At 41.8% G+C, this 19,043-nt stretch overlaps 1 pseudogene; it reads left to right on the top strand.

Annotated features, from left to right (window-relative positions):
• The first annotated feature begins 17,898 nt into the window (after positions 1-17,898).
• On the top strand, positions 17,899-18,826 carry LOC120385711 (annotated as a pseudogene).
• The last annotated feature ends 217 nt before the right edge of the window (positions 18,827-19,043 follow it).

Genomic DNA, 19,043 nt, shown 5'->3' with positions numbered 1-19,043 from the left:
CTGGCCCTGGGTAACACCAGGTCAATTTGTGGGATCCAGTCACTTTTGTCAGGGTTTCAGTTTGTCCCATTGGTTTTAGTCTCCTCGAGACATGTTACTCTATGCCTTCATGAGCCCTCATCAGGTTAGAAGTCCAATGTTTTAGCTGGCCTCACCTTGGGACAGTCAGTTTGTGTTTGTGGTAGGTATGCAAATTTGGCTTGTCATTGCCATCAGCTATATCATTGCTCTATCTAGTGTTAACAATGGTGCCTGTGTAAAATGTTGCATTTTGGCTTCAAAAAGGCAACCTCACAGTCCTCTTCATTTTTGCTGGCTGAACAGTAGTGGCTTCAGAAAAGCAAAGAGGACCTTCTGCATGAAGTTATGTGGCAGTCCTTTGCTGAAAATAAAAAAAATACGTAAATACGAAAATAAAAAAAATACGTAAATTTGTAAATAGCACTCCAACGATTGGGACCTAGTGTTACAGCAGTTGCTTTTTGCCTACGGAGCTGTACCACATCCAAGTTTAGGGGTTTCACCATTTGAATTTGTGTATGGCCATGAGGTTAAGGGGCCATTACAGTTGGTAAAGCAGCAATGGGAGGGGTTTACGCCTTCTCCAGGAACTAACATTCTGGACTTTGTAAGCAACCTACAAAATACCCTCTGACACTCTTTAGCCCTTGCTAAAGAAAACCTAAAGGATGCTCAGGAAGACCAAAAGGCCTGGGTATGATAAACATACCAGAGAGTGTTCCTTCAGAGTAGGGGACCAGGTTATGGTCTTAAAGGTGATCCGGGCCCATAAGATGGAAGCATCATGGGACCATTTACGGTACAAGAGCACCTGGGAGCTGTTAACTATCTCATAAAGCAGCAAATAATCCTGTGGCACCTTATAGACTAACAGACGTTTTAGAGCATGAGCTTTCGTGGGTGAATACCCACTTCGTCGGATGCAAGACGCTCTAAAAACATCTGTTAGTCTATAAGGTGCCACAGGATTCTTTGCTGCTCTTACAAATCCAGACTAACACGGCTACCCCTCTGATACTTAACTATCTCATAGCATCCCCCACCTCAACCCTAAAGCCTAAAGTGTATTATGTTAATTTTCTAAAGCCCTTGTATTCCAGAGAGTTAAAGTTTTATCAGTTTACAGCCCAGAGGGGAAATAACGCTAAGTGGCCTAAAGGTGTCTACTACGAAGGAAAAAGTGATGGTGGAGTGGAAGAGGTGAACCTCTCCACAACACTGGTACGTCTACAGCAGCAACAGATCAAGGAGCTGTGCACTAGCTTTGCGCCAATGTTCTCAGCCACCCCAAGACGGACTGAACGGGCATACCACTCCATTGACACAGGTAATGCTCACCCAATTAGACCCCACCCTACCAGGTGTCTCCTCACGCCCAAGCTGATATAGAATGGGAGATCCAGGACATGCTACAGGTGGGTATAATCCTCCCCTCTAACAGTGCATGGGCATCTCCAGTGGTTCTAGTTCCCAAACCAGATGGGGAAATATGTTTTTGCATGGATTACCATTAGCTAAATGCTGTAACTCGTCCCGACAACTATCCAATTCCACAAATAGATGTGCTATTGGAGAAATTGGGACGTCTACATTAGACTTAACCAAGGGCAAGTACCATTAGATGAACCCACCAAGGAAAGGTCAGCCTTCATCACCCATGCAGGGGTGTATGAATTTAATGTGCTTCCTTTCGGGCTGCGAAATGCACCAGCCACCTTCCAAAGACTTGTAGATGGTCTTCTAGCAGGATTGGGAGAATGTGCAGTTGCCTACCTTGATGATGTGGCCATTTTTTCCGATTCATGGGCAGAACATCTGGAGCACCTGGAAATAGTCTTTGAGCGCATCAGGCGGGCAGGACTAACTGTTAAGGCTAAAAAGTGTCAAAAAGGCCAAAACAGAATGACTTACCTGGGGCACCAGGTGGGTCAAGGAACAATAAATCCCCTACAGGCCAAAGTGGAGGCTATCCAAAATTGACCTATCCCCAAGTCAAAGAAACAGGTCCAATCGTTCTTAGGCTTGGCCGGATATTACAGGCGATTTGTACCACACTACAGCCAAATCGCTGCCCCACTGACAGACCTGACCAGAAAGACACAGTCAAATGCAGTTCAGTGGATTGATGAGTGTCAGAAGGCCTTTAACCAGCTTAAGGCGACATTCATGTCTGACTCTCTGCTAAGGGCCCCAGACTTTGACAAACCATTCCTAGTAACCACAGATGTGTCTGAGCGTGGTCTGGGATCAGTTTTAATGCAGGAAGATCCGGATAAAAAATTCCATCTTGTCGTGTTTCTCAGCAAGAAACTATCTGAGAGGGAAAGCCACTGGCCAATCAGCGAAAGGAAGTGCTATGTTATTGTGTACGTGCTGGAAAAGCTACGCCCATACGTTTGGGACGGCGTTTCCAGCTACAAACCAACCATGCTGCGCTAAAGTGGCTTCATACCGCCAAGGGAAATAACAAAAAACCTCTTCGGAAGAGTTTAGCTCTCCAAGATTTTAATTTTAAAATACAACACATTTCAGGAGCTTCTAACAAAGTGGCTGATGCACTCTCCCATGAAATTTTCCCAGAATCAGCTGGTTAAAAATTGTTCTTAGAATGTGGGACATATTGTTAGTTTTTATATAATCAGTAGTATGTTTAAAGGTGCATGTGTCTTATTAAATCTGTTTTCTTCTAGAGCTCCAGGAAGACATCACAGCCAGTGTGGAACCGGCTGTCCAACATTATCTGTGATCTGGGGGGATGTCATAACTATAAAGGGAAGGGTAACAGCTCTCCTGTATTCAATACTATAAAATCCCTCCTGGCCAAAGACACCAAAATCCTTTTACCTGTAAAGCGTTAAGAAGCTCAGGTAACCTGGCTGACACCTGACCCAAAGGACTAATAAGGGGACAATGTACTTTCAAATCTTGGTGTGGGGGAGGCTTTTGTTTGTGTGCTCTTTGTTTTGGGGGTTGTTCGCCCTTGGAACTAAGAGGGACCAGACATCTATCCAGGCTCTCCAAATCTTTCTGCACAAGTCTCTCATATTTCAAACTTGCAAGTAGCAGCCGGGCAAGGCATGTTAGTTTTATCTTTATTTCCTCAACTTGTAAATGTTCCTTTTACTAGAGGGTTTACCTTTGTTTGCTGTAACTTTGAACCTAAGGCTAGAGGGGGTTCCTCTGGGCTCTTTGAATCTGATTACCCTGTAAAGTTACTTTCCATCCTGATTTTACAGAGATGATTTTTACCTTTCTTTCTTTAATTAAAAGCCTTCTCTTTAAGAACCTGATTGATATTTCCTTGTTTTAAGATCCAAGAGGGTTGGATCTGGATTCACCAGGAATTGGTGGGGAAAATGGAGGAGGATATTTTCAAAATGACTTCCCTTTGCTAATTGTTCTGAAGATCCTTCAATGAAGGTTGCTGCAGAGTCTGATGATGAGGAGATATATTTATCTCTGATTCCATATCGCCTAGCCCCATATGTCTGTAGAAAGTTCTCATGTCTCCCCTCAGTCATCTTTATCCAGATCTGACCATCTCCTGTCTACCCATCTATCCTGGGCATTTACAGGGTACCACAGCCTATGGACATATAGGCATTATTCCTTATTTTCTTCTAATCAGCTATGTTTTATAAATATACACAAATACACAAAACAGCCAATTCCTTTCTGACTCAGCACAAAGCCCAGGAGTTCTCAACTCCCTTTGGGAAGGTTCTTAATTACTGTTTACTCCTAAAGCTGGATAATTAGCACAGAAGCGGAGACATGCTTGTCTACAGCCTGTTTACATTCAGAGCCTTCCTTCTTCTCTAGAGACTGAGTGAACCCCACTGGCAATACACAGAGCTATATTATAAACTGTGCACACCCCCGGGTCGGCTTTTGGCATGGGATATTGCTGAAGATGCTGGGCTGAGAGCACTATGGGTCATGGATATACGAGGGGGATTCCGAGCAAGGACACTTCAATCTCAGAATTCACAGGTACCCAACTCTTGCTGAGGAGCTCACCTGCTCGACAAATCCCATGTAACGTGGAGGTGGAGGGATAGGGAGTAAGTCTGTGGTCCTTTCCGCTCTGCATAACCATGACCCATTCCAGGGCCCTTGCCATAAGTGATGAGTTTGTTAAAGAATCACAGGCCAAAATGTCATTGATTTCTGTGTGTCCCTGCTCATCCCACCTGATGGCCTCCAGCCCAGAGGTGGCTGCATTTCAGTGGCACAGTGAATGGATGTAATGTGTTAGTAGATATGCAATACAAGACCAAATTCTGAGACCACGGGCTGTACTTTGTTCACCCCCAGTGAGGGAAAATTCCCCTTGGAACAAAAGCTGAGTACAAACATCAGGAGCAAACTGTGTGTTAATGCACAGACACTGTCACCCGCTCCTCTTGCATTTCAGGGCTGTGTCTGTTAATGGGGCAGAGGGACAGGGGCTGTTACCTGACTCTTATCAGCTGCAAAGCTTGGAGGTGCTAGGACTCCTCACTAGAACAATAATAAGAATTTACCAACATGGGTAACACATACTTTCTCCTAACTTCATTCCAGAAGTCGGCTGAACTGTTAATGCCTGAAACTTTCAAAAAACAATTCTGCTCAAAGCAGGCACCCAGAATGGGAAATTTCAGTCCAGTCACTCAAAATTTGGCAAACTTATAAGCAACTGAAAATGAGGTCTTCTAATGGAAGGTGTCAGACAGCCTTAACTACAGGTAATTCCACCAGCACCACCTACAAAGGCCAATCCATTTGTGAATCCCATTTTCCTATGCTTTTCACTCCACTAATTTTGGTACCAAGGAGTTCTACAGGCCAAATATGAATTATGTTAGCAATTTTCTTTTCTCAATGTTTTATGTTCAGACTTTCAATTTACTAAATGTTCCCTTGTTCATGTTATGAGACACATTAAATGTAAATGTCTGATGTATTTTCTTTATCAATAGATCCATAGGATTTAAGATCAGAAGGGACCATTTGATCATTCAGTCTGACCTGCTGTAAAACACAGGCCCATTAAATTTCAGTCAGTTACCTCTGAATTGAGCCGAAAGACGTGTGTTTGAGTAAGACCTGGTCTACACCTGGATTTTACATCATAGAATGATAGAGCCATAGAGTTATAAGGGAACGCGGAGGACAGCTAGTCTATCCCCTGACAAGATGTAGGATTTGTTTCGTCTTAGTCATCTAAGACTGATGGCTATTCACACGTGTTTGGAAAACCTCCACAGAAGGTGCTTCTATGACTTCCCTGGGAGTCTGTTCCATTGGCCACCTGTCCTTAAAGTTAGGAAGATTTTCCTGAAATTTAATTTAAATCTGCTAGGCTGGAATTTGAACCCATTGCCTCTTGTCCTGCCCCTCTCCAGTAAGAAAGAATAACTTTCCTCCACCTTTTTATGACAGCTTTTCAAGTATTTGAAGACCACTTTCATGTCCCCCATTAATCTCCTTTTTTCCAAATAAACATACTGGTGCATTCAGTTTGCTCATACGGTTTGCATTCCATCCCCTGAATAACAGTTTTGTCACTTGACTATGGATCCTTTCCAGTTTCTCTACATACTATCTATATATTGGTGACCAAAAGTGGATACATTACTCCAATCGAGACCTAATCCACACCGAGCAGAGGAATCCTAACATGTACCATGAGTTGCATATTATATTTTGCTAATATAACCTAACATTGCATTTGCCTGCTTTCAAACTGCAAAAAAACCCACTCCTCTGTATCTTAGAATCATAGATCTGACAGGATGAGCACCATCTATATCATCCCTGACAGATGTTTGTCTCACCTGCTCTTAAAAATCTCCCGTGATGGAGATTCCACAACCTTCCAAGGCAATTTATTCCAATGCCCAACAACCCTGACAGTTAGGAAGTTTTAACTAATGTCCAACCTAAACAATTTAATTCTATTGCTGCAATTTAATTCTGCAATTTAATTCTATTGCTTCTTGTCCTATCATCAGAGGTTAAGGAGAATAATTGTTCTCACTTCTTGTAACAATCTTTTAGGTATTTGAAAATTGTGATCATGTCCCATCTCAGTCTTCTCTTTTTCAGACTAAACAAACCTAGTTCTTTCAGTCTTCCCCCATAGGTCATGTTTTCAAAACCCCTAATCATCCTTTTCTCCAGTTTTTCCGGATCATTTGAATTTTCATCATAGTCTACAAAGGATTTGCAACCCGTCCCAACTTGGGATAATTTGCAAACTTAATAAGTTTACTCTGCATGCCATGATCTAAATCATTCATGAAGACATTGAAAAGAAACAGACCAATAATTGATCCCTGTGGATTCCCACTTATGATGCCCTCTAGCATCACTGTAAACAATTTATAACTACTCTCTGGGACCAGTTTTTCAATCACTTATGTACCCACCTTATGGTAACTCCATCTAGGTTGTATTTCCCTAGTTCCTTAATGAGAAGGACATATGAGACCATGTCAAAAGCCTTACTAATGTCAAAACATACCACATCTACTGCTTCCGCCCATACACAAGGATTGTTAGCCTGTCAAAGAATGCTATCAGGATTGTTTGAAATGATTTGTTCTTGACAAATCCATGATGACTATCACTTATCACCTTATTATCTTCTAGATGTTTGCAAATTCTAGATGTTTGAAAGTTAAGCTGACTATTCTGCTGGGATTCCCTTATTTCCCTTTTTATAGATAGGCAGTATATGTTCTCTTTTCCATTATTCCGGAATCTCCTCTGTCTTCCATGACTTTCAAAAGATAATTGCTAATGGCTCAGATATCTGCTCAGTCAGTTCATTCAGAGCATTTTAGGATGCATTCGTTAGACCTTGGGGAATTGAAGACCTCTAACTTGTTTACAGAAAAATGATCCAGTCTGGATGTGCCAACATGGGGAATTGGAGAATCCAACACTTCCCTTTTCAGTGTGTCCCAGTGGTTAATCACTCTCAGTGCTAAATATTTGGCTCTAATTTCTAGCTAGAATTTTGCCTGGCTTCAGTTTGGACTTCGATCTTCCTCAGTCTTTCTTCGGTAGATTACAGATCCTATTATTACCCAGGGTTTTTTCCCTGTGTAAGTCTCCACTTGATCATCTTTTTGATAAGTTAAGGAGATATACACCTTCAAGTCTAACGGTTTGGCTTTTTCTCTATCCTCCAATCATTTTTGTATTTCTTTTCTGCCTAAGTTTTCAATATCTTTTTCCAAATTTGGACTCAAGATCTGGATGCAGTTTGTTTCACCAATCCCATGTGCAGAGGTAAAATCATTCTCCTGCTGAAACTCACCACTTCCCTGATCATTTATTCTAGGACCACATCTACACCTTCAAGTCTAATGGTCCAGCTTTTTCTCTATCTTCCAGTCAATTCATTTGGAGTATTATATCCAGTTTTGCACCCCGTACTACAAGAAGGATGTGGAAAAATTGGAAAGAGTCCAGTGGAGGGGAATAAAAATGATTAGGGGGCTGGAGCACATGACTTATGAGGAGAGGCTGAGGGAACTGGGATTGTTTAGTCTGTAGAAGATAAGAATGAGGGGGGATTTGATAGTTGGTTTCAATTACCTGAAAAGGGGTTCCAAAGAAGATGGATCTAGGCCAATGTTCCCTCTAATTTTTGAAAGGCCGTGTGAGCAAAAAATTTCTTCTTTGCAAATATTTGAAGCAGAGTTCAAATTTGTGTACCATGAGGCAAATGCGCTCAAGCAAGTAAAATGCTTATACATTTAAGACGTTTCAATTTGCAATTTGTGATAATAATAGTTTTACACCATGTTATTTTATAAATGTCATTTTTAAATACTTAGAAAAAGGAAAAGTAACCATTCTTCATGAAGCAGCAAAGAATCCTGTGGCACCTTATAGACTAACAGACGTTTTGCAGCATGAGCTTTCGTGGGTGAATACCCACTTCTTCTGATGCAAGCAGTGGAAATTTACAGGGGCAGGTGTATATATAAGCAAGCAAGAAGCAAGCTAGAGATAACGAGGTTAGATCAATCAGGGAGGATGAGGCCCTGTTCCAGCAGCTGAGGTGTGAAAACCAAGAGAGGAGAAACTGGTTCTGTAATTGGCAAGCCATTCACAGTCTTTGTTTAGTCCTGGGCTGATGGTATTAAATGTACAGATGAACTGGAGCTCAGCATTTTCTCTTTGAAGTCTGGTCCTAAAGTTTTTTTGCTATAGGATGGCCACCTTAAAATCTGCTATTGTATGGCCAGGGAGGTTGAAGTGTTCTCCTACAGGTTTTTGTATATTGCCATTCCTAATGTCTGATTTGTGTCCATTTATCCTTTTCCTTAGAGACTGTCCAGTTTGGCCGATGTACATAGCAGAGGGGCATTGCTGGCATATGATGGCATATATTACATTGGTGGATGTGCAGGTGAATAAACCGGTGATGGTGTGGCTGATCTGGTTAGGTCCTGTGATGGTGTTGCTGGTGTAGATATGTGGGCAGAGTTGGCATTGAGGTTTGTTGCATGGGTTGGTTCCTGAGCTAGAGTTACTATGGTGCGGTGTGCAGTTGCTGGTGAGAATATGCTTCAGGTTGGCAGGTTGTCTGTGGGCGAGGACTGGCCTGCCACCCAAGGATGGACATCATACCTAATGGACTAAAGGTAAAAAATCCACTGCTATCTACATAATACACAGACCACAGTGAGAGATTATGCCGTACTCTATCTAAGAAACTGAGGAACCACCTGATCAGCATCCTATACAGCAAACAGGAAAACATCAAAAAAAGCTCTCCAACCTAGAGACTCTCATCAATAACCAAACTTCCATACAAACGGACTTCACTAAAATAAGACAAAAGGACTGTAAGCTGTCTAAACTCCTACCTGCCACATGGGGCCACAACCGTGATACCCCTAACGCACCCCAGCATCGTCAATCTCTATCCAGCCACACACTCAGCCCAGAAAAACAGCCTGTCCTATCTCGGGACTCCTCCTATCTCGGGACTCTTCTGCCCTGCCACCCCACCAACATGATACAGTTAAGAATACTTCCAGGACAACACTGAACAGAGCACTGATACACAGTTACCCTCCCACCAACAGCACAAGAAGAAGAACTCCACATGGACTCCTCCTGAGGGTCGAAATGACAGTCTGGACCTATACATTGAATGCTTCCGCCGTCCGCACAGGCAGAAATTGTGGAAAAACAACATTGCTTGCCTCACAACCTATGCCATCCACAGCCTCAGAAACCATCCTGACATTATAATCAAAGAGGCTGATAAAGGAGGTGCTGTTGTCATCATGAACAGGTCTGACTACCAAAAGGAGGCCACCAGACAACTCTCCAATACCAAATTTTACAGGCTACTTCCTCAGATCCCACTGAGGAATACACTAAGAAACTGCACCATCTACTCAGGACACTCCTACACTAACACCGGAACAAATCAACATATCTATCTACTACCCAAGATCCACAAACCCAGAAATCCTGGACGCCCCATCATCTCACTGAAGGACTGTCTGGATATGTGGACTCTCTACTCAGACCCTATGTTACCAGCACTCCCAGCTACCTCCGTGACACCACTGATTTCCTGAGGAAACTACAATGCATTGGTGACCTTCCAGAAAACACCATCCTAGCCACCATGGATGTAGAGGCTCTCTACACAAACATCCCACACTGATAGAATACAAGCTGTCAGGAACAGTATCCCTGATGATGCCACAGCACAACTGGTTGCTGAGCTCTGTGCCATTTCAAATTTAATGACAATATATATCTCCAGATCACATTGATGACATCTTCATCATCTGGACCCATGGGAAGGAGACTCTGGAAAAATTCCACCATGATTTCAACAGCTTCCACCCTCCATCAGCCTCAGCCTGGACCTATCTACACGGGAGGTCCACTTCCTAGACACCACGGTGCAAAATAAGGGTGTCAACATTAAACCCCACCCTATAAAAAAACCCACCACTGCTATGCCTATCTTCATGCCTACAGCTTCCATCCCGGGCACACCACAAGATCCATTGTCTACAGCCAAGCACTTCTAACCCCACAGACAGAGACCAACACCTAGAAAATCTCCACCAAGCATTCTCAAGACTACAGTAAAACAGATCAACAGAGCCAGATGTGTACCCAGAAGCCTCCTACTGCAAGACAAACCCAAGAAAGAAACCAACAGGACTCCACTGGCCATCACATACAGTCCCCAGCTCAAACCTCCAACGCATCATCAGGGATCTACAACCCATCCTGGACAATGATCCCACACGGTGGCAGGCCAGTCCTCGCCCACAGACAACCTGCCAACCTGAAGCATATTCTCACCAGCAACTGCACATATCTACACCAGCAACACCATCACAGGACCTAACCAGATCAGCCACACCATCACCGGTTCATTCACCTGCATGTCCACCAATGTAATATATGCCATCATATGCCAGCAATGCCAAACTGGACAGTCTCTAAGGAAAAGGATAAATGGACACAAATCAGACATTAGGAATGGCAATATACGAAAACCTGTGTTGCCTGATTTGGGGAGGGTTAGTAGGGACAGTGGAATTTATTTACTTAATTTAGTTGTATTTAATAATTAATTTTTTAATTAATTAAGAATGTTAGTAATAATTAATAGATATTAATAATATGGGTATGGCTTGCCAATATGTGTGATTAGAAGATAAAAGTTTGTTTTGAATTAGGGAATTACACTGAGACAAAGTTTAGTTAAACAAGACCTTTTATTTAAAATTAATGAAACAAGAAGTAAATGTAAAATGTTAAAAGCAGTATGAGATTACAAAGTTACAAAATATTACAGTTTTTTAAGAGATATGATATGATGTTACACAGTTTTAATGCACTTTGCAGCAAATAGTACTAGAGTGAATTTTACACCTTTGCTAGAGGAAGTATAGTTATAAAGAAACTGGTTATGAATTAAACCCTTTTTAGCATAGATGCTTTAGAGGTGAAGTAGAAATTAAGAATTATTTTATACTTACAGCAGTGAAAGGACAGAACACTACGACTTATCATTAGTTGACAGCGGTGAGGCGATGGAGAATAGAAGGATGATTATTACACCTTTATAGGGAGAAATTTTTCCTCTATGCCCCAATTTTTTTTTTTTGGAAAAAAGGGGAGGTACCTGTTTTTATAGGCTGACCAAAGTCCCTAAACAATTTGCGTAGGTTTGTTTTCTATTATCACTTTTTTAAGTAAGGGTTTTAAAGGTTGCTTTTAGCATCACAGAAAAAATAGGCCAGGATGTTTGGTTTAGAAGCTTCTAGGTATCATTACAGCTTATTGCAAATTTTATTAATCTATGCAGCCTACACACTTTTATCAAAAAAACATTTTATACAGACCAACAAATTAATCCTCAGGGCTACACCTGTTGGAGAACACTTCAACCTCCCTGGCCACACAATAGCAGATTTTAAGGTGGCCATCCTACAGCAAAAAAACTTTAGGACCAGACTTCAAAGAGAAACTGCTGAGCTCCAGTTCATCTGTAAATTTAACACCATCAGCTCAGGACTAAACAAAGACTGTGAATGGCTTGCCAATTACAGAACCAGTTTCTCCTCCCTTGGTTTTCACACCTCAGCTGCTGGAACAGGGCCTCATCCTCCCTGATTGATCTAACTTCGTTATCTCTAGCTTGCTTCTTGCTTGCTTATATATACACCTGCCCCTGGAAATTTCCACTGCTTGCATCCGAAGAAGTGGGTATTCACCCATGAAAGCTCATGCTGCAAAACGTCTGTTTGTCTATAAGGTGCCACAGGATTCTTTGCTGCTTCTACAGAACCAGACTAACACGGCTACCCCTCTGATATTCTTCATGAAGCAGAAGCCAGTTTTAAGCATTATGCTTTATGATCTTTTTTAGAGGCAATCACGAGCACATATTAATCATTATCATTATCAATCCATTGTTTGGTGTCCATTTTCACCTTTCATTCTATACATATGTCTGAAAAGATTTTAATAAACATATAATAAAGACAATTTAATAAGTATGCCATTATGTCAATTTACATGGGTTTTCAGACAGAGGCATCATAAATAAAAAAAGAAAACCAAGAGTTTGTGTTTTAAATTAAAATTTTCCTAAAAAATATCAATAAATGATTATCAGCCAAGGATAAGATATGTAGTTACAAATGTATTTTAATTTCCTTATTGGTTGAAATGTCAAAGACTGCTGAACTAACCTTACTGTTTTTCCCTGGATCTTTTTCATTTGCCCATTCAATATAAACTCTGTCCAGATCTATCCGTCCTCCATTAAGCTGGTAACTCTTACTACACATCAGCATGTCCCAATGATCTACTTGTAAACGATTCCATAGCTTGTTTTTTAGAGTGTTCATTAAGGTAAATCCACACTTACAGTCTGTGCTTGATGCTAGGAATGTTCTTCCAATATCCATCAACTTTGCAAGATCCTGAAACTGTTTGTTCTGGTGATCAAATGTCACCATATCTGGGGAACTTAAAATCAATTGGCTTTTGATTCTTTCAGCTACTGCAAGCTTGAAGTCATTGTACTGACTGACTATAACAATCTCTTCAGTGAGAAAGTCTTTATATTTTGAACATAGGTAATTGACTTGATGAAAAGTCTTTATATTTTGAACATAGGGAATTGACCTGATGAATACCAAAATGGAAGTTACACTTAACTATTTCTGCTCAATCAAAAGTGGACCACTCCTGGGCTGCGTCCTCTGGAAACCCATCTGCCAAATGTGCGCAGAAGATGTTTATGAAAGTTATTATGGAACTAGTATCAATTTCATTATTTTCTTGAGAGCTCATATCTTAGAGAACCTTAACTTTGTTACTCCTTAAGACTGAATCTCCAAAGTCATGTCTTCTGATTTGTTCAGTTTACCTCAGGCAAGGTGAAATGCTTGAAGAGGTTAAGGCCCCGTTTCTGGACAGCGTGGATAGTGAAGCCAGCTCCGACAAAACTTCATTCAAAACTTCTAACGTTATTCAGTATTCCATGATATTCAGCTTTTTGCGGCAGTATTTAGAAAGTGGATCAGTATCTTTGTCTTGCTCAAAATATTCCAGAAGAGGATTATAGTTGTGAATAATTGCTCGAAGTGCAAAGTGCCTATATAACCAGCACACTTCACTGAGTTGCTGAAAGCCACTGACTCACATTCAGAAGCATCCACTATTTCCTGAAATTTGCATTTTCTCCAGGATGACCGACAGCACAACATTTAGGCAGTTCTCATTAAGGTTTTGATGTCTCTTATCAGCTTGACCTTTTTCCATGCATCGGAAATCCCCAAGTCTTCCCGGTGTGCAATGCAATGTTGCTGGACTAAGTGTGGAATATCACATTTCAGCTGAGCCGCCACACCAATGAGTTTGGCCAACATCACAGAGGCACCATCAGAGATGAACATCACCATTTTCATTAGATCAGGTTGGTGTTTTTTATAAAACTCTTTGATTGCCGACACTATTGAAACAGCGTCACATTCTTGCAATCATAATAGTCAACCAAATGAAGTTCTATAGTCTGCAGAATTTATGGATCTATATTTAAAGTAGAATATCAAGTATCTCTTAAAGGATAGATCAGTGCTTTCATCAACAGCTAGAGTATGAAACGTTGCTGATGCTATTTCATGCTTGAGGTCATTTTGGACAATGCAGCTGATAATTTCAAGAAATTCAAAAGCATAATTTTTACTTCTCCAACTCACTGGTATTCACACATACTTTTCTATGTGGTCATTAATATCCTGAACAGAAAGCACTGAGTTGTTCATTTTAATACCAACAACACACTGTCAATAAGTACCTTGATTTCTTCTGGGTTTGAGCACTTGCATTCAAGATTAAATTGCCTCCTCTGCTTTTCAGCTGGACATTCAAGAATCATGCTAATCAATCCTCTCCATAAGGAAGAGGGTTTTTTTTCTAAGTCTTGTTACAGCATCTACATGAGACTCACTTGACAGATGATGCTTTAAGAAATCCAACTTCCATACATTGTTAACAGCGTAACTTGACAAAAGGGAAATCGAGAGATTATTCAGATCATCACAAGTTTGTGCATAGCAAAAAAACGTGGCAAAAAATGGGGAAAATGATAAAACGTCATGAGTAAATGTATGAAATCCAATGCCTTTGAAAGATTTCAGTGACAAAAACAACACTTATCTTGGTTCATTTCTGGGAAATCTTTCCAGTTCCTTAGCAACTACGGCCAGGCATTTTGACTTATTCGCACATATTTGAGTTTGTACACAGCCAAATGAACAGAGTACAAAGAGATGTGTGGGTCCCGACCGTCAGTATTTCGAACTTGAAACATTGATCATGTCTGGATGATCGGGACCCACACATCTCCTTGTACTCTCTTCATTTAGCTGTTTACAAGCTCAAGTACATGTGAATAAGTCAAAATGCCTGGCTGTAGTTGAGAACAATGTCAAAAATCGGCCATAAATTATATTTGGGCCTGGCTTTCATGTAATATTTAATTATTTGTGTGCATGGTGTTTCACCATGTGCATGGGGTATAGAGGGAACAGTGATCTAGACTGTTCTCAGTGGTAGCAGATGACAGAACAAGGAGTAATGGTCTCAAGTTGCAGTGGAGGAGGTTTAGGTTGGATATTAGGAAAAAAACTTTTTCACTAGGAGGGTGGTGAAGCACTGTAATGGGTTACCTAGGGAGGTGGTGGAATCTCCTTCCTTAGAGGTTTTTAAACTCAGGCTTGACAAAGCCCTGGCTGGGATGATTTAGTTGGGGATTGGTCTTGCTTTGAGCTGGTGGTTGGACTAGATGACCTACAGAGGTCCCTTCTAACTTGGATATTCTATGATTCTTTGATTTTTGAGGCTCTTTTCTGCACCCTCTACAACTTTTCAACATCTGTTTTTTCAATTGTAGACCCCAGAACTGGATGCAGTTTGTTTCACCAATCGCATGTGCAGAGTCCTTCTCCTGCTCCAACTCACCACTCCTATGTTTATCTATCCGAGGACCACATCATCCCTTTATGCTACAGCATTGCACTGGTAACTCACGATGAGTTGGTTGTCCACAATAACCCCTAAATCATTTTCAAGGTCCTTGTGTTCCATAATACAGTTCTGTAGTGTGTCGGTCTGGCCTGCATTCCCTGTTCTGAGAGGATAATTTTGCATTTGAATGTATTAAAACATTTTGTTTGCATTGGCCCCTCTTACCAAATACTCCATATCAATCGGTATGCCTGCTCTGGGCTCCTCATTGTATCCACTGTGCCAATCTTTGGGTCATTCACAAATTTTAGCTGCAGTGATTTTCTATTTCCTTCCAGATCATTGATTAAAATATTGAATAGCAACGGGCCTAGAACTGATCCCTGCAGAACCCCACTACAAACAGCCCCATTTACTGATGAAGGCCTATTGACTATAGCTTTCTGAGATCCATCACTTAGTCGGTTTCCGGTGTATTTTTGTTTTAACTCAATGTTTTCCCCTACTAAATCAAATGCATCTGGGAAACCAAGGTTTGTTGCATCTGTGTGGTTCCCTTGATCAATCAATGTGTACTCTCATAAAAGGATGGAATCAGGTTTATTTGACAAAGATCTGTTTTGCATAAACCTTGTTGGTGACTGGCATTACTTACATTTCTAGACTTTTTCTTGAACTCATCCCATAAAAGCTTTCCCATTCTTTCTTAACCTTGTCAGTCTTTCATAAAAAAAAACCTTTCCCTTTATTTTTAATACATTACATTTAACACAGGAATTGAAATAAAACTTTTCTAGGATTTCTCTTGTTAATATACTTAATAACTTTCTTTTTGTGATCCAGAGCCCTGCCAAACATGGAGTTGACCCAGATGACTTAACGACCCTTATCAATTTTCATAACTTCCAACGTCTATTCTTTGCTACCTATTTTCCCTTTTTCTCTTTGTTACATATTGCTACCCTCCCACTACCACCAACTAATTGATGCCTTCACTTTACCACTGAACTGCATTTTTACACAAAGTTGTTCACTTTGTTGACTGTGGAATCATGAGTTTTCTGCTATCTAATGAACTGTTATAAAAAACCTACCAATTTTCCTTTGTATTTTTTGTCTAAATTTTTCCTCCCAGTCAGTTTTTCTGACAATTTTCCTCAGTTTTGGGGAATTAGTCCTCTTGGAGCAGTCAGTGTCTATCGATAGTACTGGTTGGGAACTGTCCATTTGCATGTAAATCAGTTTAATTTTTTATTTTCTTCTTCTATATCATATGCTCCCTTCTTGTGTAAACTAAAGGGTCCCAGACTTTTCTATCTCTTTGCATATGGCAGCCTCCCCCATTATCAGAGCCTGTCTTGTAAATCTCATTTATATATGTTATTTTTGTCAGATGCTACCGGTGTGGTGCTCTGCTCTGTTCAATGTTGATATCAATTGGCTGCGTGCATGTGTTCCCTCTGTGTGCTGCCCCAGCTCTGCGCAGAAAGCTGACATGGCAGATCCCGAGAGAACCCCCAATGACCATAGACTCTAGTAAGGCATGAAGGCACGTCGGCCAGGTTTATTGTCAAATAGAAACACAGTCTCCAGCTCCCTGGCAAACAAAGTCCAAGGTGCTGCTAAGATGCAGCTAGCCAGTACTTATGTGCTCCCTGGCAATGGACCCGGCTTAGTCAGTGGTGGGACTTTCCACTGCCCCCTCGGCTGGACCAAGACACCGCCCAAGGGATGCATTCTTATACACAGGTACAAATAAGTTACACATCACTCCTGACATATTGAGGTGCAACCCTTCTATGTAGCAAGGTACAACTCCTCTACGTAGCAAGGTGCCGCCTCTCACCCTGTATATGTTGGTTCGAACAAAACAAATCCATCCATCATATTCCCCTTTTGGCCCCTGTCATTGGGATGGGTCAGCTTGTTCCTTGTTATCTGTGTGGAGTGTACAAGTATGTGAATGTTCTGATCTCTGGTGTCCAGTACCTTTTAGGTACGTATCTTCTTGCAGCATTAGCCCTTTCCTTGGAAGCTTCTGTGAGCAGGGCCTGCCTCTGGCTCACATCTTAACTACACTTTATGTTAGCAAAGTCTTGTCCATTACTTTAGTTCAGGCCTCAGGCCTCATACCAGGCCTCTGATACCAAGGTTTATACCTCAGGGTCTCCTCTTACTACAGTTATATCCTTAATAGAGACTGGGTGACCAAAACACATATCCTTAACATGTTATTTTCCATCCCACATCTTAGGGATCTGAACATTGCTTTTGTATTGCCCACTGCTGTGAATGATCAGTTGTTTCTCTTGAGCTCCTATCAGTGGGGCCCAGGTCTTTTCTCTGAGGTATGTTCTAGTTGAGATGTTTCTCCCTCCACGTCTTGGCAAAAGTTTGTTTTTTCCACTCTCATATTTCGAGCAACTGGATGAATGGGGAACTCCCTACAGCATGGACTCCCTATCCTGGCTCTCATTGCATTAAGGAACAATGATGGATAACCAGTATCCACACTTTGGTTTCCTGCTGGTGCCTCTTAAGAGTGTACAAATTATTAATGAAGGAGCTCCACAAAATATGGAATTGAATTTAGTCAGGTCATTGTTCATAGTATTTTCTCTGAATAATGAAACTGTAATTTATCAGTGTGTGAATAGTGATCAATCTGCTTCTGCCATGAGAACAGCCTCCACAAGTACATACAATGTCTCATATTAATGTTGTCTGTCCATTCAGGCATTTCTACTGTGACCTGAGACCCAGAGAACACACCGAAAGTCAGGGTAACATTCGGTACATGCAGAAGACACCCTTATTCTCAGAGTTGGACACTTTCTCCCCTACTCCATGTCAGATTCCAACACAACCAACTTCACCAACCCCTCCACCTTCATCCTACTTGGCATTCCTGGCCTGGAGGCAGCCCATATCTGGATCTCCATCCCCTTCTGCACCATGTACGCCATAGCCATCTTGGGGAACTTCACCATCCTGTTCATCGTGAAGAGGGAGCCGAGCCTCCATGAGCCCATGTTCTATTTCCTCTGCATGCTGGCTGTCACTGACCTGGTCATGTCCACATCCACCGTACCCAAAATGCTGAGCATCTTCTGGTTCAATTCCAGGGAGATCAGTTTCAGTGCCTGCCTCACCCAGATGTTCTTTGTTTACTCCTTCTCAGCGATGGAGTCTGGCCATGGCTTTGGATCGCTATGTCGCAATCTGCCATCCCCTGAGACATTCTGCCATCCTGACAAACTCTGTCGTGGCCAAGATAAGCCTGGCGGTGGTGCTGCGCAGTTGCATATTCACATTACCCTATCCCTTCCTGGCGAGGCAGTGGCCATATTGCAGAACAAACATCATTCCCCATTCCTATTGTCGGCATATAGCAGTGGTGAACCTGGCCTGTGCTGACATCAGCATCAGTAGTTACTATGGCCTGTTTAATCTATTCTCTGTGAACGGAATGGATGTGTTTTTTATCGCTGTGTCATATACTCTGATCCTCCGGGCCATCTTCCACCTTCCCACAAAGGATGCCCAGCTCAAAACATTTGGGACGTGCACCTCTCATCTTTGTGCCATCTTAGCTTTGTACATCCCAGATTTCTTCTCCTCTCTCACGCAGCGGTTTGGCCACAATGTGCCCCGGCACTTCCTCGTTCTCATTTCCAGTGTGTACCTGCTGGTGCCCCCCGTCCTACACCCCATCATTTACGGGATGAGGACCAAACAGATCCGAGGCAGGCTGCTCCAGCTCTTTTTTTCATAAATGGACCTAAATGTTTTCTCCTTGTGCTCTGGCTCTCAGATTGAGCTCTGTGCAGAGCTGGCTGGTGCATGGTGCTGGATTCTCTTCCTTGAATCACTTACTGGAGAAACAGAGAGACATTAATCCCTTCCCTGTCTTTACTCTGCTGTGTCAATGTGATGAACTGGGGAATCAGTCTATGTACCCTACACTGGGTTGCCAACTTTCTAATTGCTGA

Source organism: Mauremys reevesii, linkage group 1, assembly GCF_016161935.1.
Source record: "Mauremys reevesii isolate NIE-2019 linkage group 1, ASM1616193v1, whole genome shotgun sequence".
NCBI classification, from domain to species: domain Eukaryota; kingdom Metazoa; phylum Chordata; order Testudines; family Geoemydidae; genus Mauremys; species Mauremys reevesii.
Note: the sequence above shows the minus strand (reverse complement) of the source record. Positions and strands in the feature narration are given on the sequence as shown.